General features: G+C 45.2%; 1 protein-coding gene across 2 annotated transcripts in view; it reads left to right on the plus strand.

The window, feature by feature from the left end:
- MGAT4B (alpha-1,3-mannosyl-glycoprotein 4-beta-N-acetylglucosaminyltransferase B) overlaps positions 1-26,904 on the plus strand; it is a 50,637-nt gene that overhangs the window by 7,471 nt on the left and 16,262 nt on the right. The window lies entirely within an intron of this gene.

Consider the following 26,904-nt stretch of genomic DNA (forward strand, 5'->3'; position numbering starts at 1 on the left):
GAGACAGCTTTGTAACTCCATCTTCCCTCCTGCCTTGGAGTCACTCCCCTGATATTTAAGTATTCCTGCTCTCTTGCACTAGGAACAGGATAAATACTTACCTAAAGTTAATCTGTATTTTGAAATGACCAGACACTTTTGTGCAAGATGTTTTATTTCTCCTTAGATTAAAGTGGGCAGCATTGAAATGCAAAATGTCAGGCTTTGAAGAAGGTTCTGTGCAAAAGTTAATCTCCACCCATCCTATTTTCATTCTGAGTTTTGTTGCACTGCAGTGCCCATTTACTTACAATTGTCACACTGGTGGTTTAGGACTTGCTGGTAGTGGGATAGATACTGAACTGGTGCAAGGGCACAGTGTTGGCTTGTGTCAGTGCCATTACCTGGTCTACACCTATCCCCCAGTGAGTTTTTAGACCATCCTGATCACATTTTGAAGGCTGCCTTAGAGCACATAGGTTTTTCTTCTCTCTCTCTGATGGCAAGAGCTTTCTGGAAGTAAAGTTTAACCTGAAGACCCTTTTTTGTCACTCTACGTGTTTGTGTGCTGCAATAAATCCTCTATGTATTGTCACTGCTCTGAGGAATTTTATGGCTGTGGTACCAAAAAAGTTGTGTAGCCTCATAAATAACCTAAGAAACTTCCAGTACTGAGATACGGGCTACTTAAGATATGTGTGATAGCACTACATGTATAGTCTGTTCTAGTGAAAACACGGTAGCAAGACTGACCCTGCCAGTACCAAGAACTTCTTACACAAGAAGCTGGAGAAGTTTTCTGAGTAAGGACTAAATTGCTGTATTCCTCCCCCAGAGATGGGTGCTCAGGGGAGCAGAGCTGCAGTGCAGTGTCCCCATGCTGGGTGTGAAGAGCAAGAACATTTGACCGTATGGGTTGCCTGGTGCATGGATGGACCTGGATGGTGTTGGACTCTCTCAGATTCAGCTGCTGCGACACACAAGTATCTGTCAAGTGAATTGTTCAGTTAATGCTGGCAAAAGCAGTGTGGTGGTCTCCCCTCCCTCCTCTCTGTGCCCAGACTGTGATCTTTTCCTTTTATTTGATCTTGCCTTTTGTATTTTAACTATTCCTTTTTGTTGCCATCTCTCATTGTGTTCTCTCCGGAGATGGCTTTGATATCTTTTCTCTTTGTCTTCAGTTTCGCTCAGTTTCCTCCCTTTCTTCTTCCTTTGTTGTTGCAGAAAATGACTGGGATGGACGTCCTTCCACACATCTCTCCCTCTCTTAATCTTGTCCAGTTCAAGTTATCTGCTATTTGAGGAACTTTATCAGATGCTCATCTAATAGTGTGGCTTTGTTAACTGAAAGCAGTAATTTTGGGTAGAATCATAGAACAGTTCGGGTTGGAAGAGACCTAAATCTCATCCGCTGCCACGGGCAGGGACCCCTTCCACTAGAGCAGCTTGCTCCAAGCCCTGTGTCCAACCTGGCCTTGAACACTGCCAGGGATGGGGCAGCCACAGCTTCTCTGGGCACCCTGTGCCAGCGCCTCAGCACCCTCACAGGGAAGCACTTCTTCCTAACGGCTAATCTAAATCTCCCCTCTTTGAAGGGGATTGAAGTTGGTAAAGGTTGTCTGCCTAAAGAGACTGCATGTCAGGGGTTGCTTTGAGTCCCTCCAGATCCCAGAAGTGATGGTGAGGCAGAGCGCAGCCCCCCAGGATAAACCCTCTGGGTTCCGGAGTGCGGATGTGCTGTGGCACAGGCATCATGTAAGGACAGCTGGTTCTGCCTGGCAGCGAGAGCTCATCCTGCACCTCAGGTATGGAGCTGAAACCACACCGAAGGCAAAGCAAGAATGGTGTTTAAAACCAGGTTAATTTACTGACTTTAAGGAGAGAGAGGTATTTAGAAAAGAAAATGGGAAATGCAAATTGTAGCTGAGCACAAACGTTGTCGTTTTATGGCTGAAATCCTCTGCTCTGTCGTGGCAGTGGGTCTGCATGAAACATGTCTTCTCCCTGGGCTAAAGAGCTGACCTGGGTGGGGGAAGTAAGTACCCGGAATGGTGGATGAGCATAATTAGGACATGATTGTGGGTTGGCTCCATATAGATCAGTTTGTGTTTCATTAATGTCTGGTTCCACCCTGTCTGTCTGTTTTATTAGATTAATTTATTAGTCTCTGAAAGTGCTTCTCCAGTGAGCTAAAATATCTATTTACTGGAAGTATTTGGTTACCATGAAGAAGTGTATTTGGCATGTGTGTGGCAAATATTAACGACATTCTTCTGTTTCTTTTGCAATTTAATTGTCTATTTATCTTGGGTATTGATTGCAGAAGGCCTTGGTAATTATTTGCTGATTTTGGAAATAATGATTTTTAAAGGCTCGGATTACTTTTGTAATATTAATCATTAGCTTGGTGTGTTTGCCTCAAAGGACGGGCTCCCTCTGACGTCTCCAGTTGCAATGTGGACATTTACTGTCTGAAACTCTGCCGCTGTCTTAAAATAACAAAATCATTACTGGCGTCTTGTGCCTGAAGTGCAGCAGAGATTTGCAGAGGCGCAAACCTGGCGGTGGCAATTAGCTCACAAATTTGCTGTTCCTGTTGGCAGGAGGAGTGGCCAGATCCTGGAGTTGAACACAACGAGAATTTGATTTAGGTTCTGCTGGTTCACTCTTTTCCACATTCATTTTGTGCAGCATTGGTCTCAGCTCTGGTTCAGGGTCATGGGGAAATGGGCTGCCCCTCTCCAGCGGCAGCACAGGAGCAATGCAGCTTTGCTTTGCAGGAGAGGAGCAGTACTCCAGAAGGGTGTTACACTTGCAAGTAAATGTGCTGCTGTACAGCAGCACATCTTGCTTTGGGGGAAGGCGAGAAATTGGAAAGTCTCCTCTGGGAGCTGAGTAATTGGCACCTGCTCGTATTGTGTCCCTCTTCCCACTTTTAATAACTTGTTTATAAAGATAACTCTCCCCCAGATCTCACTGCACCGCCGTAAAACGTGCTTTTTTAAAACACGCATGCATTCCTATTCAAGTCAGGTCTGAACACTTACCTCCTTATGTTTCTGTAAGGAGGAGGCATAGCTTTTGTGTCATCCAGGCATCTTTACTCACTGCTGGGCAGACTCACGGATGGCCATGGGGAGACAAGCTGTGTCCTCGCCATACCTGGAAGGAGATGTAATTCTTCCGTTAATACAAACCCTGGCAGGCGGTTAGAATGGCTGGGAAGGGAATTTTGTCTTCCTGTTGCTTTAGGCCTTGAAGCAAGGGATTGTGTTGGCTGTTTGAAGGATGTTGGCTTTATCGCCACTGGAGCTTGCACAGTGACATACATTACTAAAGAACACAAAACGTGACATTCAGCGTATGCCTCTGGGATCTCCAGTGCAGTGAATTCCACTTCTTTCTCTTGCATCAAGTGATCTGTTTAATTGGTTTTAACAGTTTCATCTTTGTTCTTTTATGAGTGGATTGTGGTGCAAAAAGAGACTGGGGGGGAGCATTTTTGGATCCTGTCCTGGATAATTTGATGACTAAGTCTTGTTGAGCTTCATCTCTGTGCAGGTGCAATGATACATCTCCTGCAGGGAACGCGATGGGAAGAGTGTCTCCTCCTCCTCCCAAAGGCACATGTGGGGAAGGAAGAGGAGAGGGCAAAATCATGTCCATGACAATTGTTTTCTGATTCTTTTCATCACTTTATAGAATGAAAATGGTAAGAGGAGCTTCAGAAAAGAGGGCATTGCAGCAAGCCCTGGAAGGAATGTAATCTCTTTTCTTTGTACCAAGGTATAAAGATAATTCTGATCAGGATTGAAACAGCGGATGGCAAATAATTCTTGACCAATCCGCTTATGGAGTTCCAGGATGCGAATGAAAACCACTAATGGGATAAAGAAGTATCAAGATAATTATCTCGGCTACAGTAAATCCCATCCTTTCAGGAAAGTACTCTTGCGTGGACACTAATTTCATGTGTATGAAATGCTAAAGCTGACTGGGCATTTTCAGAAGTTAGCTGATCCCAAAGTCGCCATCATCTACCTTTTATCTACCTGTTTGGTCCTAATAAATCTGATTTCTGGTCTCTGCTATCCTATTTCATTTACCCCCTACTCCCTGCAGCAGGTTAAAGTTGCCATGCACATTCTCTCCAGGGCGGATTTGAAACCTCCTTCGCCCTTTTCTGTTTCATTTGGTCTGCTGTTTTGGGAGACTTCCTCAGGCTTTTTTCCCTTTCATAGCTGGTAACACTGTTGTTTTAAGTCTGACAGAAGAGCTGCTTGCAATATTAAGGTATGCAAGATGCTTCTTAATTTGATCTATTTTTCCCCCCCAGCAAGAGCTCTGCCATGCAGTGCAGGGGATGGCCCAGTGCTCCAAACCAAATCCAGTTGTGCAGTCAGTTAATGAGGCTCTTGTTGTAGGCTCTTTGCCGCCTTTGTGTTTGAACCTAATGGATGCCCCATGGATGAAGTGGAAGGATGGCAGGAAGAGAAAAGAGCAGTTTTGTATTGACAACATCCATGACGTTTGGATGGGGTTGGATCAGTTAACAGTGTTCAAAGAGCTGCGTTACAGACCTCTGATCTCTACGACCAGAGCTCTGCCTTTTGGAGGTATGGGTGACAGAATGCACTTCTAAGAAGCGGCTGGTTCTTCGTTATCCCCCATTAGCTGCAGGCAGCTACATTTGCCAGCTGTCAGAGAGTCATTTCTCTCCAGCCTCACACTAAGTGAACTGAGGCACGCCTGAACCAGCCGTAGCATCCTTTGATGAGCCAAGCTGTGCATTTGAGAGTGGGAGCCAGCTATCGGGCCTTCAGCTGAATTGGCTGCTCATGTGCCACCCTCCAGCTGGAAGAGGAGGATGGGAGGCCAGCATCGACCCTTTGCACGTTGGAGGACAGATGCTGTGCATGGCTGTCTTGTTGGGGAAAGACTCCATCACTGACCACATGGAGAGTGCCCAAACACAGTTTCTCACTGGTAGACCCTCAAATCACAAGGGTCCCATCTTTTCCTGCTGACGTGGCAGTACAGTTAATGTTCACATATCTTTTGGAAGTACAGAAGGGCTTCCTTGCTTTTGACAAGAAGTCAAACAAATGCCGTCCTGTCCATGGTGGGCTTGGGTTTCCAGTCTCCTTCATGTGACACAGAGAGGTTAGAAGGGCCAATCTTGTGCTGAGATCCAAGGAGCTGGTATGTCTATTTTTGCTGTGGACTGGAAATTGCTCTTGACACCAGATTTGCCGTTCATACTACCACGAGCTGTCACTTGCCTGTCCTAACCGGAGGATGTCCTTAGAGGCGCATGAAGCTCAGCCCTCCCATACCAGTCTTGAATTTAGGACAGGTGGGCTGCACAAGGGTCTCATATGCAATTAGGCACCAAACTGATAAGGCACTTGCCTAGCAGGGCTGTGTGTATAGAAGAGGGTTCATGGGGTCCTTGCTGCCTCTAGAAGGCTCTTTAAGAAGGGAGCTGTGTTTAAGAAATGTGACCACCTTTCATCTCAGTGACTTACTTCTTGAACAGCAGCTCTTAAACTGAATTGCTTGCACAGAAGAGTCAGTATCAAGGTTTCTTCACTGGGTCACAGTTGCTAGTCCTTTAGCTTTAGGAGCAGGGCTCAGCTTTAATAGTGATACCTGGTGCAGGGTTTTGCCCTAAAAACATAGACATTGTGCAGGAGGAGTCTAGTGATTTCTGCCAATTGACTCCTCAAAATTGATCAGTTGCTGTGTAAGGCAAGATAGCCATCTTATCTCTGAGAACACCAGCTCCTGGGTGCTCTTGATTTGCACAGAGATCTCGATGGGGAGTTTTATCTGGTTCTTGGTATCACTGCACGCCCTTTGAGTGAGCCATGCACTAAGTTAAAAGTCTCTGGTTAGCGCAGTTGCCAGTTGAAGTCTAGCTTCTTCAACCCCATCCTGTCACAAAGTGGAACCTGGGGCTGCTGTGCCAAGTGTTACCTCCACAGAACATAATAAACTGTCTCCTGCCATCTCCTGCTTGGGTGATTTGTACCCAGAGAGAAATGGTGGCTTTTTAGTGGCTGGCTGCAGAGTTCTCTGTGAGTACATCATTCAAGTCGCTTGAGAAAGGCAGATATTTCATGTACCTTTGGAAATCTGTCAACACAGTGGCAGATTGCTTGGCCTGAGTAGTGTTGTCTTATCTGTTCAGAACTTCTAAAATGCAGGTCAAGAAGTATTGCTGTAGTAGTTAAAGGTCAGGCAAAATGACAACCGTTAGCCTTTCATAGCAGCTGTGGTCATTGAAGGAGGTGTTTTACTGCTAAGATGGAAACCTAAAGCACTCCTCTTTTCCTCTATTGCTCCAGAGTGCTGGTTAATTATTCTTCGAGTCTTGAAACTAAAGGTGGCCATTTCTGCATCTACCTCTGATGACAACCCCATGGTGCTCAGAAGCCCCATCTGAGAGCAGGATCCTCTCTGATGCTGGGTACATGGGAAAGCCTTCCACATAGCTTCACCATGGAAGGCTGAGCTAGAAGTGGGTCATGTAAATGAGGCAGTCATCAGTGCAGAATTGGCCATTTAAAATCCACATCTACTCACTGGCATCATGTGCTGACCAAGATTTCTGTAGTGCTGGGGATGACCTTATGGGTTCTTCGCATCAGACTGACAGACTTCACTATGAGGGTGCTGAGGCACTGGCATCGGTTGCCCAGAGAAGCTGTGGCTGCCCCATCCCTGGCAGTGCTCAAGGCCAGGTTGGACACAGGGGCTTGGAGCAAGCTGCTCCAGTGGAAGGGGTCCCTGCCCGTGGCAGGGGTTGGAGCTGGATGAGCTTTAAGGTCCCTTCAGCCCAAACCAAGCTGGGATTTGGCAGAGCGGAGGAAAGGGGAAGATGTTGGCAAGAGGGAGCTCATAGGTGGCTAAACCTGGGTTGCCAAACAGTGCAGAATAGGTCAAAACCTTCTTTTGCCTGCTGGTGTGTGGTGTAGCATGCAGGTGAGAAGGTGCGGATTCATTTGTATGTGTGCTCTTGTTTCATTTCACTTCCAGAAGTCCTTATTTCTTCTCTGCTGCCAGCTTCCTCTGCATTGCCCTCTTTCCCTCTGCTCTGCCTACATTTCTCACTGTGATTTCAATTATTTATAGCATTTCTTTTCCCCTTAAACTACTCTGCTGTGTGTGCACTGTTTAAGCAGCTGTCGCTTCCCAAACCCGTTCCGCTGACAGGTGAAGAGGCAATCCTTGTGCATACAACTCGTTAAGAGCATTTTAGGGCTCTTCAGCACGGGCAACTATGTGAATGTAGAATTGCAATTGGGTCTCATCTTATGGAAGGTTTTGATTGCAGCTGAAGAAATAATGATCTGCTTATTAATGTAGAGTAACAGGAGGAAGCTGCTGAGGATAGCAAGGGAAGTAGAGGAAGGATTTTGCAGAGAAGCATGCTCCCTTCTTTTGGTGACACTTAAACAGCCTAAACCAAGAGGCATATTCTCCTCCTGGTTACATCAATACTCATTCAGAAGAACCTCATTATATTAATTTCTTTTCAACACGGGCTGGTGTCACTGGGAGGGGAGTCCTGGGAAGCAGGGCAGCGCAGGTTGAATTCAGAGCCGAGGCTGGGAGAGGCAAGTTTAGCTGGTCAATTATTACTCCCTCATCTTTACCTCTGCAGTATTAAGCTTGGGGAATAAGCAGAAAATGTTTAAATCCCTTTCCTCATTGCTGCTGTGTTCAAACTGCATTAACTCTCATCCAAAGGAAGCTTGCGCTGTAGGAAACATCTGCCGTGGTCCAAATTGTGTTTGAGGTCAGGATTAAAATGTAAAGAACTGTTCAGTGGTGAGCAATGAGCACACAAATCCTGCTCTTTGCCAACAGTTGTTTTGTGAGACGTGATTTGTACTCTTCCCTTGTACCTGTGTGGTTACATGAGTGTGTTACTGGAACACAAGCCAGCACAACCTATCTCAGGAGATAATGATGATAAGGTGGAGTGGCTTGCTAGAATGCCAGATAATTTCTTGTTTCAAGCTTGCATTTGTTTGTTTATTTGCCTTCTACAAATGGTGTTTCTGGAGTGTACTCGTAATTGATGTGAGGATGTAATTGTATTCATGGTGCATCTGTGTTGGGGCAATATTTATGTGCAGCGTCTGCTCTGTGAAATATTTGTTCTCCTCAAGGCTCCTCCATCCAAGGCGTTGACGTAAGCTCCCAGGGAAAGCACAAACAGTTTTTAGAGCTGTTCTAGATACAGTCCTTGTGCTTGTGTATGTCAAAAGAGCTTTTGCAAAGATAGAACAAATCTCAAGCGCAGACTGACCGGGGAGAGGCTGGTGCTTTGCTGTATTCAATGAGCTTTCAGTCTGCTGAACTAAGAAAATCTAAACCTCCCATTTGATGGAGTACTGTCTGAGGACCGAGGCTCTTGGGGTGTATTTGAGTGCCTGGGCTTCCTTCTGGCTTCTTTCTGTGTAAAGACCATTCAAGTTGAAAGAATTGTTCAGGTTCCTTGAATTGCATCCTGTCTTTCCGTGGGAATTGCCGAGATAACTGCAAAATAAACTGAGGAGTAACTGACAAGAATGAGCAAAGCAGAAGTTAGAGCAGGACTCGGTGATGTGTGCCAATGCTGTATTTCTGGTGCACAGTGGCAAATGTTGATACCCTGTGTATTTCAGAGGTAGGTAGCTACATAATACTGCCAAATTCCTGATGGATTAATGGATGTTTTGGTTCATACTGATAGCTCCTGAGACCCCAAAGCAGCAGGGTGAGGGTGGTGTCAGTGGACTTCTAGACATGGAAGTGGATTGATGCAAAGCAAAGTTGGCTGGGTATCATTCACCCTATTTCACAGGTGGGAAATCAAAGCGCAGGAGAGGATCCCAACCTGCACATTGGGACCCCCTTCTGACCATCCCTCCTGCAGCTCCTCAGACACAGAAGCCGTGCCTGCAGAGGGGTGAGTTTGCACTTATCTGCTGGCACATTTGCTACCAGAGGAATGGCATTTATTGGGTTGCTGTGGAAGGTCTGTGCTTGTAGTGGGCTGGAAAGTCTGCAGAGCTCAGGGCCAGGACCTCGAGAACAGCCAGAGAAAGCATCCGCGCTGCATCATCTCACCCTGCTCAGCTGTGTGTTCCTCAGCAAGGCTCCAGTGCTAGACAAAATACGTGTGTGAGGAGGCAGACGGTGCCAAAGCAGCTCCAGGAAAGCAGCAATTGGCCATTAATTTACTCAGAGGTTGGGCTGGTTGGATTGATTCTGCTGCTGTGGAAACCCAGGAGGATGAAGGGCTGGGAGGATGGAGGGGGAGGTTGGTCACACCAGAGTCTGCTGTCAGCACAGAAGAAAGAGGGAGATTTTAATGTTTCGTGGTGCCTCTTTTCCTACTTTGGGGAAAGCTTCATTTTTTTGGTGCCTGTGTGAATGCCCTATAGGCGAGTGTTGTGACTTTGAGTAGTTCCTTGAAAACTGATGGTGAATTTTGACCATGTACAGCCAGTGTCTTCAAGTTCTAAGGATTCTTCTCTCAGTTTGTGGTGTGTTTTCTTACTGCCTTTATATGCGTGATTTTATATAACTTCTGAGTACTGCAGGCTTGCAATCATTTTCTTCCCCCTTTTTGGTTTGCTTGGATTTTGTTTAAGCTCGTATTTTTCTGAGGCACTGGAGCTATGTCCTTCTTCCCAGCAGGTTTCAAACTCCTAATCTCACTTTAGTCCAATTGGACCATGGTATGGAAATCCCAGAGGTGATCTAAAATCCTCCAGGTACTTCTGGAGGTAGCCAGGAGAGTGAAGACAGAAGGTCTGTTTGTGGCTCTGCCGGAGGATAGTGTGAGCTCCTGTGTCAGGCATGGGTGAATCCATATAGAAGGTTACCTTCATAAAGCCCCAGCCACAAGAAATGCTTTAATCAAAGCTTTTGGTTGAGTGTGAACACCCAGGTCATGGATTCCCCCCTGGAGTGGGCTGACCATGGCCAGCACCATTCTCTGTCCTGGTTAGCAGCTCAGCTGATCCCTCATAAAGTCCTGCCCAGGGCAGAAAATAAACAAGGTCAAGTTTGTCCTTTTCCTCCTCACACCTCCAGCAGGGTTGGAAGTAACCAAGAAGGAAAATACCGATCTCATGTTCGGTAATGGGACCATCCATTTCGTTACTCCTACCTACGGCCAAGGCCTCATTCTCTATTTTTTGCTGCTCTGACTACTTTGGTTTTCCTTCGCTGCAATCAAGATAATGCAGCACAATATTCCACTAAGAATTTCAGCTATTCAATTACCTTTCAGAAGTTGGCTTAATTGGCTCTTTAAGTGATAGCGCTCTGTTGTGTGCAATCAGCATGACTCAAGGAGGGAGCAGGAAGAAGATAAGGACTTTGTTTCTAATCAATAAATAAAGGTCTTTGAAAGAATGCTGCTTGCAATTTGTATTGCGGGTTAAATTACACTGAAGATGATAGTCTCCATGTTCCTTGTGGAGCACGGCTGTGACAGAGTAACAAGGCTTTGCTATCAGCAAGTGCGTGGACTGTTTTACTCTGTGTTTCCAACAAATCCAGTGTTCTCCCTTTGGATCTTTTCCTCCCAAGTATTAGAGAAAACCAAAACGAAACTGCTGCAGAGGCCGGCACAGATGGTTTGGGGAAGTCTAATATGTAATGACTAATCATTTGGTTTGCACCTCATAAAGTATGCAAATGAATGTGATACCTCATGATAAATAATTAAAAATGGAGATGCAAGGCGAGATTGGAGGTGGAATAAATATATGGTAAACCAACTTTAAAAAAGAAATAAGCAATCCCAAAAGCTTGAGCTGCTCTTCCAAGCTACAATCCATAGAAACAGACACTTCTTGCTGGAGGTTTGCCTCTGGTGCTTGGATCTAAGGGACTTTTGGCCAGCAGTCAGGGTTTGGCCAAAGCTGCAGATCTCAGGGTGCTGCTGCCCTTGCACAGCTCTGTTGCACCTCAGGTCATCACCAAGCTTACTCCTGCCTTGGTTTAGGCAGCAGGAAAACCTGGCCGAGGACACCAGGTTTCTTTTAGGTATATATGGTTTGGGTTCTTTTTTTCCTAGTTAGTGGGGTAAAAGTGCTTCACTTTTTTTTTTTTTCTTTTTAAGCTAAATTTACCAATAATAATTATTGATTTAGTCCTAATTAAAAATATTTTGCATCTAGAAAGGTTGTCTTCAGATTCCGAGAGCACAAACCTGGAAGTCACCCTCAGTCCCCTGGTGCTGCCGCTGCCTGGGACAATTCCAGCTCCTGTCACCACAGTCTCATCCCTGAATCCATCCCTTTCCCAGGCATGGGGGTAGGTGAGAACTGCAGGTGCTGAGCTGAATAGAGCAACAGGTTTTAATGTTTAAGCATCCAGCATGCTCCTGGGCACAATGCATGTGTCTCTGCACTTCATTTCCAACACTTTCTGCACTGTAGGGAGTTTAATTTCATTTGGGGGACTGACTCAAGGGATGTTCTTTGCAAGGATCATCTCGCTCAGACCATTAAAGCTGGGATCTAATTGATTAAAGATGCTTATTTCTTTGCTCCCTGTCCCATCCTGTTAGGAGATGGATAATCACCCTTCAGTGCAATGTTCTTGCTACGGGATGGAAGGTGGTGGTGATCCAGATTGATAAACCTGCACTGAAGAACAGCTTTTGGACCATTTCATGTGTCAGCTTGTAGGAGTTGTCATGGAACTGTGGAGATGGTTTGAGCTTGCCCTTTTACCAGCTAGAGATAGCAATGCTACAGTGTTCTGGTCCAGCTTGGAGTTAACCAGGTCCTTTAATTGCCAGCAATCTTCTCCTGGCAGCCACTGGCTGGTGTCAGGCGCTCTCATGACCAGACACCCCGACAAGGCTGTGTTTGTTCGCATAGGGTTGGTACGGTCTTGCCTCAGTGGAGAAATACTGAATGGTCATTTTGTGATGACAGTAATTGCAGCATCCATGTAGTTTCACTATCCAAGTGTTTTACTGATGATCCCAAGCCCTGGGTTGATTCCATACTGACTTTGCAGAGCACCGCGGCACTGGGAAGGTGTATGGTGTCTATTTATAAGATGCAGGAACTGCTGGTTTGCCAGTAATTTTGTCTGTGTTGAGTTAAGCAATAAAGGGGAAGAAGGGAAAAAAAACAACTTCTTTGCTGTAAATTTACTCTGTGGCTTTCTTTGCTCATGAGAGGGGCTGTTATGATAAAGTCTGGTCTATTTTCACATCTGCCTGTGAAGAATGTGGGATTTATCTTTCAAATGAAATTTGCTTTGCTGTGCTGCCAGCAGGTTTTATTTTTTGAGTAGCTATTTTTGTGAAATACAACCTGAGAATTTGTATTGGCTTAACATGTAAAACGTAGCCAGGGGAAGATGGAATATTCATCTTTATTGTGTTTGTTTCCCCCGTAATGAGACATTACTGCCTGTTGTAAAGGAAGCAGTCCCCAAGCCCAGGGAGCATGCCCAGTTATTTTCTGCTTGCTCCATTAGATCGTGTGCAGACCTCCTGATTTTTTTATGTGCATGTGCTTTTCTACTTGTTTAATCCTGCCAACTGCTCTTCTGGTTGGAAATCCATTTCTATAATGCTGGGTATTACACAAATTTGTTGAAGCTCTTACTGCAGATAACGGGGGTGAGGCCAGTTTGCCCAATCAGGCTGTGCCAATTTTCTTCTTCCCATCAGTCACACAAAGGGCTTTATGCTGCCGCTCACCGAGGGCATAAATGCGTGCAGTAAAGGAAAATAAAGTTTAAGGCACAACTGGAGTGCTGTGAGCATCGCCTGGATTTTGATTTAGAATCACAGAACTTCTCTGTTTTGATTTGCTAAGTCCCAGCACAGCACAAATTGCATGGCTCGTCGTGCCCTGTGTAAGTCTCTCTTTGTATTCCTGTTTTCTGAAACATTTCCATAACTAGTAATCATGGGATCCTCGCAGAGAGCCCTTGTGTAAATAGCTTTTTGGTCACCACTGCTGTTTACTATTACCCTGTCCAGCATGGTAATGGAAGCTCCTTATTCAATACTCATAGAATCACAGAATAGTTAGGGTTGGAAAGGACCTTAATATCGTCAAGTTCCAACCCCCCTGCCATGGGCAGGGACACCTCGCTCTAAACCGTATCACCCAAGGCCTTGTTCAACCTGGCCTTGAACACCACCAGGGATGGAGCATTCACAACCTCCCTGAGCAACCCATTCCAGTGCCTCACCACCCTGACAGGCAAGAATTTCCTCCTTATATCCAATCTAAACTTCCCCTGTTTAAATTTTAACCCATTACCCCTTGTCCTATCACTGCAGTCCCTAATGAAGAGTCCATCCCCAGCATCCCTATAGGCCCCCTAAATAACAATTCATAACAAATTGCAGCACGGATGCAGGTGGTGGAGTTTTGCAGCCCCGGATTTTGGGGGTTTGTTGTGTTCGTGATGCTTTGGGGACCAGAGCTGGAGCGGTGAGAGGCATCTTCTCTCCCCAAGCGCTGCATGTGATTCACAGTGTTTGTGTAGCTGTTTCCAGCAGAACTGAGCACATCCCTGCCTATTGTACTGTTCTGCTTGTTTTAATCTGTTGAATTTATCCGTGGCATTTTGCCTGGTGGCGAGCAGTGGGAATGTTGTCAGCAGTGGCAGAGAAGGATGCCAGGCTGCTTTTTTATGATTATTTGTAGTGAAGCCGTAGAAAGTCCATCCAGGCCCTCATGGCAAGGGTTTAAGTAGCTCTCAAGCATGCACGTACCCTTTGTTTAATCAACAACCTGCTTCAGGTTTGGTGTGAGTTTATATACTTGTCTTAACTCCTGACTTTGCTATCCAGTTTTATTACGAGTAAAAGGAACAAAGTCATTCTGGCACACTTTGATAGCTACAGCACTTGGAAACTCTTCAGCTTCTCTCTTTCCTCTTTCCTGATTTCTTCCCAAGAATAGTTGCGACACTTTTCTTTTTTAGGACTTTGCCCTAATAATTACATCTGTGAAGATCCACTGGGATGGGTTATCCCACAAGCAGGATTATGCCCTTAAATGGAAAATAAGCCGCCACAACTGCCAAAGTTTGGGAAAAAATACTATTGTGGGAAAACGAAGTTGCTAGATGTATTATTCCATGTCGCGGAGCTGCACAGTCAGGAAATGCTTGTTAGTGTGGAGAGGAAATGCTCATGTCTTCTAAGTGCTTATTGCATTCTTTTTTAATTGTTAAAACAGGAAAGCATACCTCTATTAAAATACCATCTAATGCACCCTCTGTGAAAGGGAGGGAGCTGTGAGAAAACATCCGAGGGAGATGGGGAGGCCAGGCTTGCTTTATGAACTCTTTCATTTATTTCCTGGCTTCCCTCCCTTTGCCCCCCAAGCCGGTGGTGGGCCTGCTCCTCCCCAGGCTGCCCGGCTGGTTCCCTCTTGGCAATGTGGGCTAAATAATCCAATTAAGCTTTGCAGCTTATATAACTCCCTTGGCTGGAGGCAGCAGCCGGACTGACAGGGATAGAAAACACATCTGGAAATAGTGTACTAAACATACTACCGCGGCCGGAGCCAAAGCGATTTGGACAGACTTGCTCATATGCACAAGATGTCCTTTGAACAGCAAGACGTGTGCATACCGTCTCCTTGCTGAAGAAGTTGAAGCTAGAAAATGCTCCTAACCATAAATCGTTGCCCTGGCTGGGAAACTTAACTGGCTTTTCTTCTCTCCCTTTGCATTTGGAACATCATCTGGCTCTTTCTCCTCAGCTCCGGAGGATCAGCCAGTCCCCATAGTTTGCTTGTCATAAATAACATGTATGTTTATGTATTTCAAAAGTGGAAGGAGCACCCAGCATCATTTAGACCAAGTTCTTATCTGAATACCCATCATAGGAGCTGCTTTTTATTTAAACTGAAATGTAACTTGGTGTATAACTGGAATAGCTCTGAAGAAACAATTGAGTTTTTTCCTGAGAATTCATTACAACCCTGGTAATTTATGTTAATGGTTAATGACATTAAGTATTAAAACATGTGCAGTTTACGTCAGCTTGAGGGCTGGGGAGAAAGAAGAACTCTGTGATTCTGTATTTCAAGTAGTGTGCCCAGAACAAGCTTAGTGAAAAAACAGTGCACATCTTAGCCCTCTCAGATGTCTGTTCTCGTGTTGATATCCATTACTCTCAGTAGGGAAGTTATGGGCATTAGCAGCAGAATGAATTTCCCTTCATGTGCAGTGATGTGCTCTTATAGCTTCTTTTTATAGTCTACTGTCTGATGCTAAAGTAAAGAATTTATTTGCCTTTGCAGGTGTGCAAGGCTTGTTTAGCACTCGTGCATTGCTTGTTCCTGGCTGCTTGCATGGCTGCCTGCCCAACACCTTCCAAATCTATGCTGGGAAGGGGTGTAGAAACATTGTGCTTGTAAATGTGATATGCCACACACATATAGAGCTGCTGGGCTTGTCCTCAGGAAAACATGTGCAGGGAATTGGCTACAGTCAGTGTGCTGGGTTGCAAATGAGCAGTGCCAGAGCTGCAGAGGTGATGGGTGGTTTAGTGGATGCAGTGATGCTGAAGCAGTGCTCTGTGGCATCCTGACCCCACTTTGGCTTTTGAAATGGTCCAGCCACTTCTGAATGGTGCCCAAAGACACACACCTGGGCAAAACCCACAGTGCCAGGGAGGTGGTGCAGAGCATGGGGCAGCTCTTTGGGGCTGTGCTGCTCTGCACCAACATAGGGCTAATAAACACTGGACCCACATTGGCAGCATCCAGGATCCCTTCAGTATCTTTGCACTGGCAGGGCTTACTCTGGTTTGTTATGGAAAACTCAAGATTTTCTTCCGCTGTTTTGATTTGTAAGGCTGTCAGAATGCCCCTTTGGCTTTGGACGTAGCTTTGGACATGGCTGTGGGAGTCTTCTGAGAGTATCTTCTTAGTCAAAACTGCCTACACACAGTGATGATCTTATAGTTTATACATTTGGGTTTTCTTCCATGGTCATAAAACTAAATAATGAGTTCCCCAGAAGACACTGTGTCTTGAGCCACTCCTCCCAGCCCATGACAGCGTTGGAGCTCACCCACCTGCACTGCTCCTCTTCAGACAGGGGTTTGCTGGAGATGATGACACAGCTCTGCCTCCACTTCTTCCACATTGCTGCTCTATCTGGCAGACTGTCTGCCCTCTCTTGATGTTTTATGCCTAGAGAAGAAGAAAATACGGACGTACACCTGCACTGGTGCTTTCTGGGCTGTATGAGATACAACTGTTCAGTAATGGAAAACTCTCCATGGGCTCTGAGGCTGTTTGATGGGTGCAGCTCATGGGTTCCAACAGGGAGACAAGGTCTCTTCTGCTTTCAGCAGGCAGCCTGTCCATCTTGTGTTCCCCTTGCAGCACCTACACATGTCAAACTGAATCTCTCTGTAACATAGCTTCCCTCTGAGTTGGAAAGTCTGGAAAACTGAGCCACAGCAGCCCACAGAGCAATTAGCATTACCTTATATATGCCAGCAGTAAAGGTAACGGTGTGTGAAATACTGAAAACCCAAATGCATTTAAATAGACATGTTCAGAGGAAATGAGAGGTGTGATCTGTGCATCCCTGCTCACAGGGAGTGTGAAGTGTCCTCTGCCAGGTCTAAACAGCACTTTAGTCGTGAAATTAAGCATAAATGCCATGGTCTTGTGGTCCCAGGCTATGGGAAGCATACCTATTTTTGGAGGTGGTAAGCAGCATGCTGTAAGGCTCAGTGCATTGCCTTTAAGCATTAAGTAAACCTGACATTGCAAGAAAACAAAACTTCTAGGGATGTGGTTTCACAAGACATTTGAACTGCTCTCCGTTTGGGCTGTTGTCCAAAAGGGCATCCTAGTTCCCATGTGCTTCCTTTGCACCACTGGCTCAGTCAGCAAGATGATCTGGCTGAAAATTAAACCCATAATGAGGATGCTTAACTTTCCAGCTGGATCAGGCCATGAAGGCCATAGGGTTGCATGGGTGGTGGTGCCATCACCCAAAGAGGCACAGTGCAGAGAGCACCCTGTCCATTTTGGCACTCCTGGCTTGAGACCATTGAAAGTCACTTGTGAGACCCTGGAGCTTGGCATGGGGAGTGGGAGATGCCAGTTACATTTAAGAGCAGCAGTGTGTTGAGAAGCTTTCAGGCATCATTTAATAAGCAACCAAAGGTTTTAGCAGTAGGACACCCGCATAGACAGCATCCTCCTCCCCAGCTGTTTATTTGCTACCCTTGAAATGTCCTGCAACCCCCACCTTGTGCTGTGCCATCACCAGCATCTGTGTTGCCTCTCAGCAGAGCCCATCTTCTGGAAGAACACTGCTGCTGGCATGGGGCTGGCAGGGAGCTCTGCAGCTGAACTGTTATCGGATGTGGAACTGAGGCCTCCTGGCTCTGTGTTGGTCCCTGTGTTTTCAAATAGGGAAAAGTTAAATTACTGCAGGTTACAAGTTGGGAACTCCATCTTGTTTGTACTTCCAGTGATGTGTTGTCTGTAAGAGGAAGAAATAAGGGGTTGAAAACTCTAAAGCAGGCTGGTGTGGTTTTGTAGAAGGGGGTGCTGGTATTACTTGATAACCCTTTCTCATGTTTTCTTTGCTGCTGAATGGAAAAGGGAGAAGTGGCTCTTCCTACTCTTTTAGCGGTATGTTCTTCTTCCCAGGAATTATCCTAGCATATAAAATGAAACAAGAGCCCTCAGATAGCATCAACACTTAGGGTTGGTCTAAGTGCGCTATTTAATGGCAATGTCTTGTTTTTTCTCTGGAGAGAAGAAAATGTACCCCATTAAGTGCTCATGTTACAAGTCCACACCCTGGGGGACAAATATTTCAAATATTAATGCTGAGTAATTTTTAAAAGGTTCTGTGTGCATTTTATTTTAAGCATCCTGCAAATTATTTAAGACAGTTAAAACGAAACGCATCGAGACCAGCTCATCCCGTCCTCAGTGCGTGGTGATTTAAAGAATCTGCTCCTACCCACCACCAGCACAGGCGTGCATCCGATCAGGGCACTGGTACAATAAGGAAATTGTAATCTGCTGCCGTGGATCTGTAGTTAGACAAGATGTACAATTTACATAAACACTGGAGCAAAGGGAACACTCTAAATATCCTTTCACTCTAACACAGTCGCATGCATTGCAAATGAGTTACTCTATTGGAAAAAGAAGTCAAACCTGACTTGCATGGAAGTTCTCAGCTATTAACATCAGCGGAGCCAGTGACTCCAGCCAGAACTTCTGTGATTTCCTTGATATCCCTCTGGCCTAGTACATCACTCTAACTTTCCCATATGTGTTCTCTGATTTATAACACAGCAATACTTTATTTTGTAAAATTCTTTCATACACTCATCTCTGCCAAAAGATTCATATGTTATTGATCAAACAAATTCCTCCTGTTCCAGGATTTCGGCTGTTCTGAGTCTGGTGGTAACTGAGTGCGATGGTTGATTGCACAAGGTGGTGGAGAAAGACAATGTCCTGGCACTTATTGCTGCTGATCAATAAGTTATTATTCCGTTTGCAAAATGGAACTGCTTTTTCCACCTTTTTTTCACCTGCTTTTTCATCTCATCCCGAGATGGTCTGAGCTCATCCATCAGCTGTGAAGTGCCGGTGGCTCATGGTCATTTGTGGGGAGGATGACGATGATGATGTTGGATTTCAGTGGTGTTGGGAGGAGGATTAACAAGAATTTCATTTCGACAGGCAATTAACGACAGCTGCTGCTGGAGAAAGGGCGTGATGATTAACACAGTGACCTTTGCAAACATCAGCTTCCCTTCCTGGAGGGATTCCTTTCGGCTGCACTCACGAGCCATTAGCACTAGGCACAGAGTGGGATGCATGGGTGCTCTGGGGGTTGGTGGAACAAGGCCTGTGTTTCACTACTAACATAATTAGATTGTAATAAAAAGGGGTTTCCTAGTAGACTGCAAGGCATTTGCTCTGCTTCAGGGTTTTCTGCTTCTTTAAAGCTCCAGAGTTAGGTTTTGCCAGCACCAACAGGAACGTGGTCCTGCGTGCTCCAGACATCAGCTTGCTTTTCAGGGCTGATTCGGTTCATGAGATCTTACTCACTAACTTTGGTATTTGTGGTGAGAATAAGGCGAAAGGGAAAGAAATCCAGTCTGGAGGTTTGCAAGGGGTGAGGGCCAAGCAAATCCAATTTGGGTTTTTACTGCGTGTGATGGTTTGCAATCCAGCATGAAGCTGACGGCCACAAGTGACAAATAAAACAACTCATAGCATGGTCAGCACCAATAGCAATGTGCCTGGACCTGTACGATCCAAGACCAGCACTGACCACATAAGCAAGCTCCCAGCCTTTCTCATTCCCCTTTCCACTCCTCTTTCTTCCCACCCCTCACCCAGGTTTGCCTCTGTAATGTTTTCACTTAAAAATCCTGTAGAGCTGCAATTATTGCGAGGCGTAATGACCCATGATTTCTGTAATGCTTTATTTTGTTCACTTTCAGCATGTTTTTATTCCCCAATCAAATAAAGAGTATTAAAAAACCTACCAAGAACAAAGCCTTCGCTTCCCATTTGTGAGAAAAATGCTTCGAAAGCTCTGTTCGTGCTACATAGGTAAATAATTAGGTTTTTAATGAATTAGCTTTGCTTTGAAGATGAAGGCTGTAATGTTCCTAATTAAGTTGGGAAGAAAAACACAGATTTGGGTGTTTTTCACCCAAAAAAGGGGGAAAAAGAGGATTGCCACTGCAGATGAGGCTGGGGACCACCTTGGTCTCAGCCCCATCTCATGGGACCTCTGTTCTTGCAGCACCTTCTTTCAACATTGTTCGAATTCATTCTTCCAGTGTTTTCCCATAGCAGTGAATTCAGAGATATCGTATACTTCCTCTGTGCAACACGTTTTCTTTTATCAGTTTCAAATTAATATTTCAACTGAATGGTTACTCCTGTATTTTGAGACAAGAAGGATGGAATTCTGTGATATATTTTCATTATATCAGTCTGGTTTATATGCTTTTCGTCATGAGCCCTATTATTATAACCATCCTAAGATGAATAATCTCATATATTATTTTCTTTCTTTCTTTCTTCATAGATCAGGGTGGGTGTTTTTTCAGGCCTTTGATCATTCTCATCACCCTCTTCTAAAGCCCCTTTTAAGTCTGTAATAATACTCCTTTTCAGATGAGGTGAAAACTATTCTGGGGTTAGCCAGCATCATTTTAATAATGTTATAATCTTCATACTGTTATTCCCTATCCTGTCCACTAAGCAGACTAACATCTTGTTTGCCTCCTTTTCCACCTCCCTTTTTCCCCTGGATTGCTGCTGCCTGAAGAGCAGCATCAAGATGCTGATGGTCTCTTTCCTAGTTAATATTGTTAATTAAAACCCAGGTGAAAAATACCTTGCTCCCCCTGCCCCCAATTAATTTGTACCCATCAGCTTTGTTGTCAGTTTGCCATTTTGTTGCCTTTTCTCCTGGTCATTCACTTCTTTTCTAGCTCTGATGAGCTTACCTCTGTGTCAGCTCTGTATTTGGCTACTTCACAAATTCATCTTCTCCAGATCCTCACTAAATCTATTAGACGGTGAGTTTAATACCAATCCATATGGCTTCCTCCTGATAGTTAACCTTTTGCTATGATGAAAATTCACTATTTAATTCTGCCTTCTTTATCTTCAGCTCAGTGTCAGTATTTGCCCTCTTCCGTTCTCCTCCTTAGCTGTTTTGCAGCAAAATGAATTGCCAGCTGTTTTCTCTGTCTCGTTAAATCCCTTGAACGGGTTGATAAAACCCCAGGAAAAATCAGGACCAGTTCCTCTTGCAGAAGCTGCTCGTGGTTTATGCCTACCAGGGATTTCCTTACCTGCCCATGCTTTTGTTTGCGGCAGGTACAACCCAGGGGATTTGCAGTGACCTTGAGCTCTCTGTATCAGTCAGTGTGATTCACCCTTGGAGCTGGGCTGCAGGAAGAGATCCCAAACCTGTTCTGCAGGTATCTGAGAGCAGTCTGATGGCTTCTGCTGCCTCCTCTATCCTGATCCAAGATATTTGCTGCATAGGTGATGGGCATCACTGTTTGCTTTCCTAATTTCTGAGTTTCTACATCCTTGCTTTAGAGCCTGCACCTCTCCTCCAGCAGCCTGGGGAGCTTTTGGGGTCCAGGCATAGGTATGCCTGTGTCCTGCTTTCCTTCTTGAAGGGGAATTATAATGTTACCATCCATGTTATGGTTACCCTCATAATGGGAAATCTACTTAGCCTTGAAAACTTAATTCTTAGGACTTTAAAGCTTATCCTTGGAAGTATCTGTGTGGATGTTGTCTGAACTCAATCTCAGATGCAAACAGTTGCTCCTACTTTGAAATAATAAGGTGCAGGTGATAAATATTTTCCTATCTCTTTCTGATGGTATATGGGCTGAGACAACATTAAACTCCAGCAAGGAGACATGCAACAAGAATATGATCAAAACCCACTGCTGGAAAAACAAGAAATGGTGACTTAAGGGAGCCCGTGTTCCCTGGGTAGAGAGCATCAGTGGAGAGATGCGTTGCATTTCTATCTCGTTATGCAAAGCTCTTGAAGATTGAAATGTTGTTAAATATACCACAGGCTCTTCTTAAATGGCTTTATTAGAAAAAGGCCCCCCCTCCACCAGATTGCAGCTGGTAGCAGCGCTTGCTTTATTTGAGGATCGTTTTGTCAGGCAGGCTGACTTTTAATAAGCCTTTTGTGCCAGCTGATGTGTTAGTTCAGCACGATGGTGATAGAGTGGGATGCTCAAATCCAGCAGCCAACCCAGGGCAGTGCAAGAGCCTCCATGGTGCGGGGCTGATCACTCCTGCTAACATCACCCAGCCAGGCAGCCAGTGCCTTTTACTGGGTAGGGACATTGGGTACCTCTTTGTAACATGCCATAGACCATGATGCTGCAGAATAGCTCTGTGACTGTCAGGATTGTGCTTGAGCACAGGTCTAGGCTGAAGCACAGTAATGGCACAGTGCGTTTGGCTGGTATGACTGATACATAATGGACCTTATTCAGGGTAGCACACGTGCTATCCTATGCTGCCAAAATATTTATGATTTTAAAAGATGAGTCTAAGACTAGGTACGATGGTCTGCTGGCTCATGGAAGCAGAGAAAATGTTAACTGTCATCTTGCTCCTCTTACGGGAGCACAGTTAACTGCTTCCTCAGGTTAGAAGGAAAATACCTGTTCCATCTTCATCCTGCTTGGCAAGGCAAGGACATTTGGGGGTATTTTAGATGCTCAACTATCCTCTCTATTTCTTTCTGCTACTTAAGAGGACATATTTAGTGTCACAATTTAACCTGTAGCTCCACATACCCCTGCAGAGGTGCTTCCTAGTGGCTTTTTGGAGGCTGTGTTGAGGTTTAGTTCACAGTGAGTCTCTAAAGTGGTTTTCTTCCTTCTACAGCCAAAAAACCAAAGGGCAACATTTTGCTTTTACTGGTATAAGATGTTTATTGTAGAGTGACTGTACCTGTGTGTCTTAATACCCGTGTGCTTCACTGACCATCAGATTTCCGTGTAAAGCAGTACTATCCTTTTCTGCTGAGTTTAATTCACCGATACGGTACAGAAACTCCTCTAATATCCATTTTAATGGTCCAGTGAAATTCTGTTAGCAAAATACCTAATGAATGCTGCGATTCAATCAGGGCAATCTAGAGTGTAATGTGTGGAGCAGTGCCAGCATTATATCAATCATTAAACATCAAAACATAAAGGGAAGAAAATCCCTAATCATCATCTAACTCCAGGAGTTCCTGTGAATGACTGGGGATGAAGCCAGGCATAGGCAGCCTGGGATGGGGAGAGGGATGATGGGATGGATCACCAGCTCCATTCCCTGGGCTTCACCGGCTGCATTTTTGGATTACATAGATGCTGTAGCATGGGGAGGGGATTGTTTGTGTGCTCTGGAGTCCCCTTAGGCCCTTGCAAGTCCTAGAGAGGGAGCGGTTACTTATTAAAGGGGTGCTTCAAATAAAACAAAGGAATAGTCATTGCAGGGACATTTTCTGTTTAGTTTTCTGCTCCAGCTCCCTTTGCAGTGTGAACTGGGGACTGCACTTTCTTTTCTGTCTCTTTTTGCCCTGAGAACTCTTGTAACAGACGGGTCAAAAGGTGCCGTTGTGCTCTCAAAGCCCAGATTTTATGAGGATAAACGGTTTAGTGGTTTGGGGGTTGTTTTGAGTTTTTTAAACAAAGTCTCTTGAAAGTCTTCCTAATGAGAAGCAAATCCAGCTAGCAAGGACTTTGCATTTGCTTTTGAAAAGATTGAATTGGAGGGAAAGCTATGGTTTTGGCCATGGGTCTGCTCTGCTGGGAGAGGTTATCTGCAGAGAACAAAACCAGAAGTAATTGGTCCTGAAATACGGATGTGTTTAAAATGCACTGCAGGTTCCCTGGGAGGTTGGAGTGTGAGCTGAAAGAGTAATGCAGAAGAATAAAGAATTATAATATTCCTGACAGTATATATAAAGATATATATATATAGACATAAATAGATACGGAGGACTGTGAGGTTTCATGGTGGGGTTTTATTGGCACTGGTCTGGTTTAGGATCAGATTAGGTATTTGCTTTCACTCAAAACCTGAAAATGGGTAAGCTGAGTGGACACAGATGTCCCAGCCCTGACCTCTGCAAGCCTGGTTTGCACTTTGTAGTCACTTAAATAAGAATGAAGCCACAGAATTCTCCATCACAGAGAAATAACTTCTTGTTAAACGGATGCTGTCTTGGATGGATGAAAGCCTTTGGGCATGCTGCAGATCAGCTCTGTGGAGCTCCTATAAGGCTCCAGGGGAGCACCCCAGGAGCCCTACCAGCGTGTGCCCATCACTGCACACTGCTGCATCCTGGCTGCTGGGGAAGGGACCCATTCAAGCATCCCTGCCTGCTGCTTCACCAGCAGTTCACGCTGTCACCCAGCAAACCCAGCAGAGGGTTCTCAGCTGGCAGCCGTGGCCAGGCACAGCCGGGGCGAGGGAAGGGAGCAGAGGGGAAGCTGTGGGTCAGTGAGTGATGCTCAGCTGGACTCTTCCTGTGGCCACTGTTCCCCTCTCCAGGGATACACCCCCAGATCCACTCCCATAGCGCTGGGATGGACAGATGGAGGCTGGAGCTCAGCTGTGCCCAGTGCTGCCTTCTCTGGCCTGCAGAGAGATGGCCTGTTTGAAGCTGCTGGCTGCTTGCTTGGAGCCTTAGAGCCAGCCTGTTTCTAAAGACAGCTTTGCAAAAGACCGTTGGGTGCAAATATTAAGCATGACAAGGTGAGAAATGGGTTATTTGCAGGGCACTGGGCATGCACGATGTGTGATGTAAGTTTGAGAGATTTTGGTCTCCCAGCTCTGTCCTGCAGAAGATTGCCTAACTCTGAGTTTCTTTCTTTATTAAACCAGTGTATTTTAAGCCTGAAGCATTGTGTTATCTCCCAAGAAAAAGTAAGCTGAGTCTTTTTTTTAATATAGTTATAGCTATAGGAGTTTTTATCCTGCAGTGCTTGAGTCTGGAGATATTTTAAGAGCTCTGCTATCTTGTGCTGGGAGGGAATACAATAAATATGTAGATAGGGAGTGCTGCTGCTTTGAAAGGTAAAGGGCCTGTGCTGAACTGACACGAGCTGAAAATTTTGTTCAGCCTAATTAGCAGCAAATCACTTCTGTGTCCAGCCTTGCTCGTGGAGATGGGAACCAGTTCCCTCCCCATTTATCCTCTGATGCCCTTCGTGGCTTTTCAAAGAGCCCTGGCTGAGGGGTTTTGTGAGGACGGCAAATCCGCATCCACGGGTCTTTGCAGCCGGGCAAGTGCAAAATGGCATTACTGGGAATTCGTGGGAAACTGTTAGCACCCATCCTGGGCTTTGTCTCGGGCTGTCGGAGCTGTCACCGGAACCCGGCACGATCGATCAGCTTTTAAATTTCATGAAATTTTAATTAAAGAATGGAAAGCCTCTGAAGACATCACAGGACAAGAGCAGTGGAAACAAATACAATTTCACTTCCAACCATTAGCTAGGAAAGCAGTAAATGGTTGACTGCACATCGCCATTGCAGTTCTAATGAAAAGTACAGCTCTTGGCTTCGGCGGGCAGGTCATTAGTGACGGAATAATCAGTGACATTTCCCTTCTAAATCTGACACAAACGAAGTGCAGTGCTCTGGAAAAAGCCATTAAGTGCAAAGCCTTGCCTTTACTCTGCTCCCAGGTATTGCAGGACGAGATCTAATGGCAGCCTTTAGCTGTGATTTGGCTTTGATAGCATCTATGGGATAGTAACCCCCTGGTATGCTGAAAGCCAAATGCTTCCAGCCTAGCACAGGCACAATTCCTGCTGCCATCATGTCTTGCAAAGGCAGAAAGTGAGACTTGTTCCTTGCTGCTGTTCACAGACGCAGCTGGTAAAAGACACAAGTAGGAAACCCTATAATCTAGAGTACTACCGGGAAGCTGAAAGGTTTATTCTATGCCTGCGAGGTGCCAGCAGGTAAAGCTCTAGCTCATCATGGAGTCAATTTAAAGCCTGACATCCCTCTGTGAATTCCCAGAGCGGGGTGTTAACCTGTTTATGTGCACATCCTCCAAGGCTTTCTCAATGGGAGTGGAAAGCGAGCGGCACCGCACAGGAAAAAGGAAGGACTGGCCCTGTTTGTGTCTGTATCTTAACCTTCTGTGAATAACGTGTTGTCCGATGGACAGAGTCATCAAATGGGTGTGACTTCCTCTGCTCGCTCCCCACGTGCCACAGGCTTTGAAAATAACACTGAAAGGTTAATAGGAGCCAGGCGGCCTTGGGGGGTCCCTGGTGTTGAAGCAGGGAATCTTTACAAAAGGTTTTTTTAGGGTGAAGAGAACCCATGGGGGAAACTTTTCCTAGGCAAAAGCATGACTAGGAAGCACTGTTGTCTTGGAAACTCACTGCTTTGGAGCTGGGTATGTCTGATCTTCAAAATTCCTGTTTCTTTACGGACTCCAAAATAGAAGCAGTCAGCGTGTCTTGTTTCAATGGCTCTGATGTGTATTTAGCCCTGTGTTGGGAAGTTCCAGTGCAGTGATTTTGGTCATTAGCTCTCCTGGTTGTGGGCTCTCTCATTAGCCCTCCTGTAGACCCTGGGCTAAAGGTCTACTAGTCAGTGGATAAATCTCTTCTGGGTATAGTCCTGTGAGTTAAAGCCTTACTAAAAACACATGAGTGACCACAGATAAAAGCAGATTTTTTTTTAATGAGTAGTTTCATTAACAGTGGGTTAAAAAACAGCCCAGGAAAGTTCATTAGTGGCTAACTGATTCCACTCCCAGCTATTGTGTAGTTAGTTCCAGCTGAAAGCTCTTAATAGTTTTATTGCTTAAAAAAGGCATGTTGATAAGATATTGGTTTAAAGAAAAAGCTTTGTTACCCTATCAAAAGTTTATTTTTATATATTGTATATGTGATGCATCCTTAAGGTGTATATCCAAACACTTGGATTTATATAAGCATCCAGGCAGCTATTTCCTGACATTCTTTATCCTGCCATGTTTCAGAAAGGTTAGATTCCAGAAGTCCCTTTTGGTTGTTAGAATCTGGGACTCTGTTGCAAAGCTGGAGGAGGCGCTGCCTCCTCCCTGCCCTCATGTCCCTGCACAGCCGCATCTCTCTTCCCACTGTCTTGCTTTCCATCACTCATGCTCATCCGTGAGATGCCCTGTGCCATCTATAGAAGACCATCAAGATGCTGTCCAGGGGTTCTGTGGAATTACCCACTTGAATGCTCTTTGACTTGTGCTCTTAAAGCTCTTTCCTTTGTGTGCCATAAAGAACCCAAAGCAAGGAGCAAGGCGATTAAAAATATTGATGTTCCTTGGGTTTGTCTTTAACAGGCCATCACTACCAGTGCTTTC

Source organism: Neopsephotus bourkii, unplaced genomic scaffold, assembly GCF_033783945.1.
Source record: "Neopsephotus bourkii isolate Nb327-2 ecotype Australia unplaced genomic scaffold, CSIRO-AGI_Nbou_v1 NB_1016, whole genome shotgun sequence".
NCBI classification, from domain to species: domain Eukaryota; kingdom Metazoa; phylum Chordata; class Aves; order Psittaciformes; family Psittacidae; genus Neopsephotus; species Neopsephotus bourkii.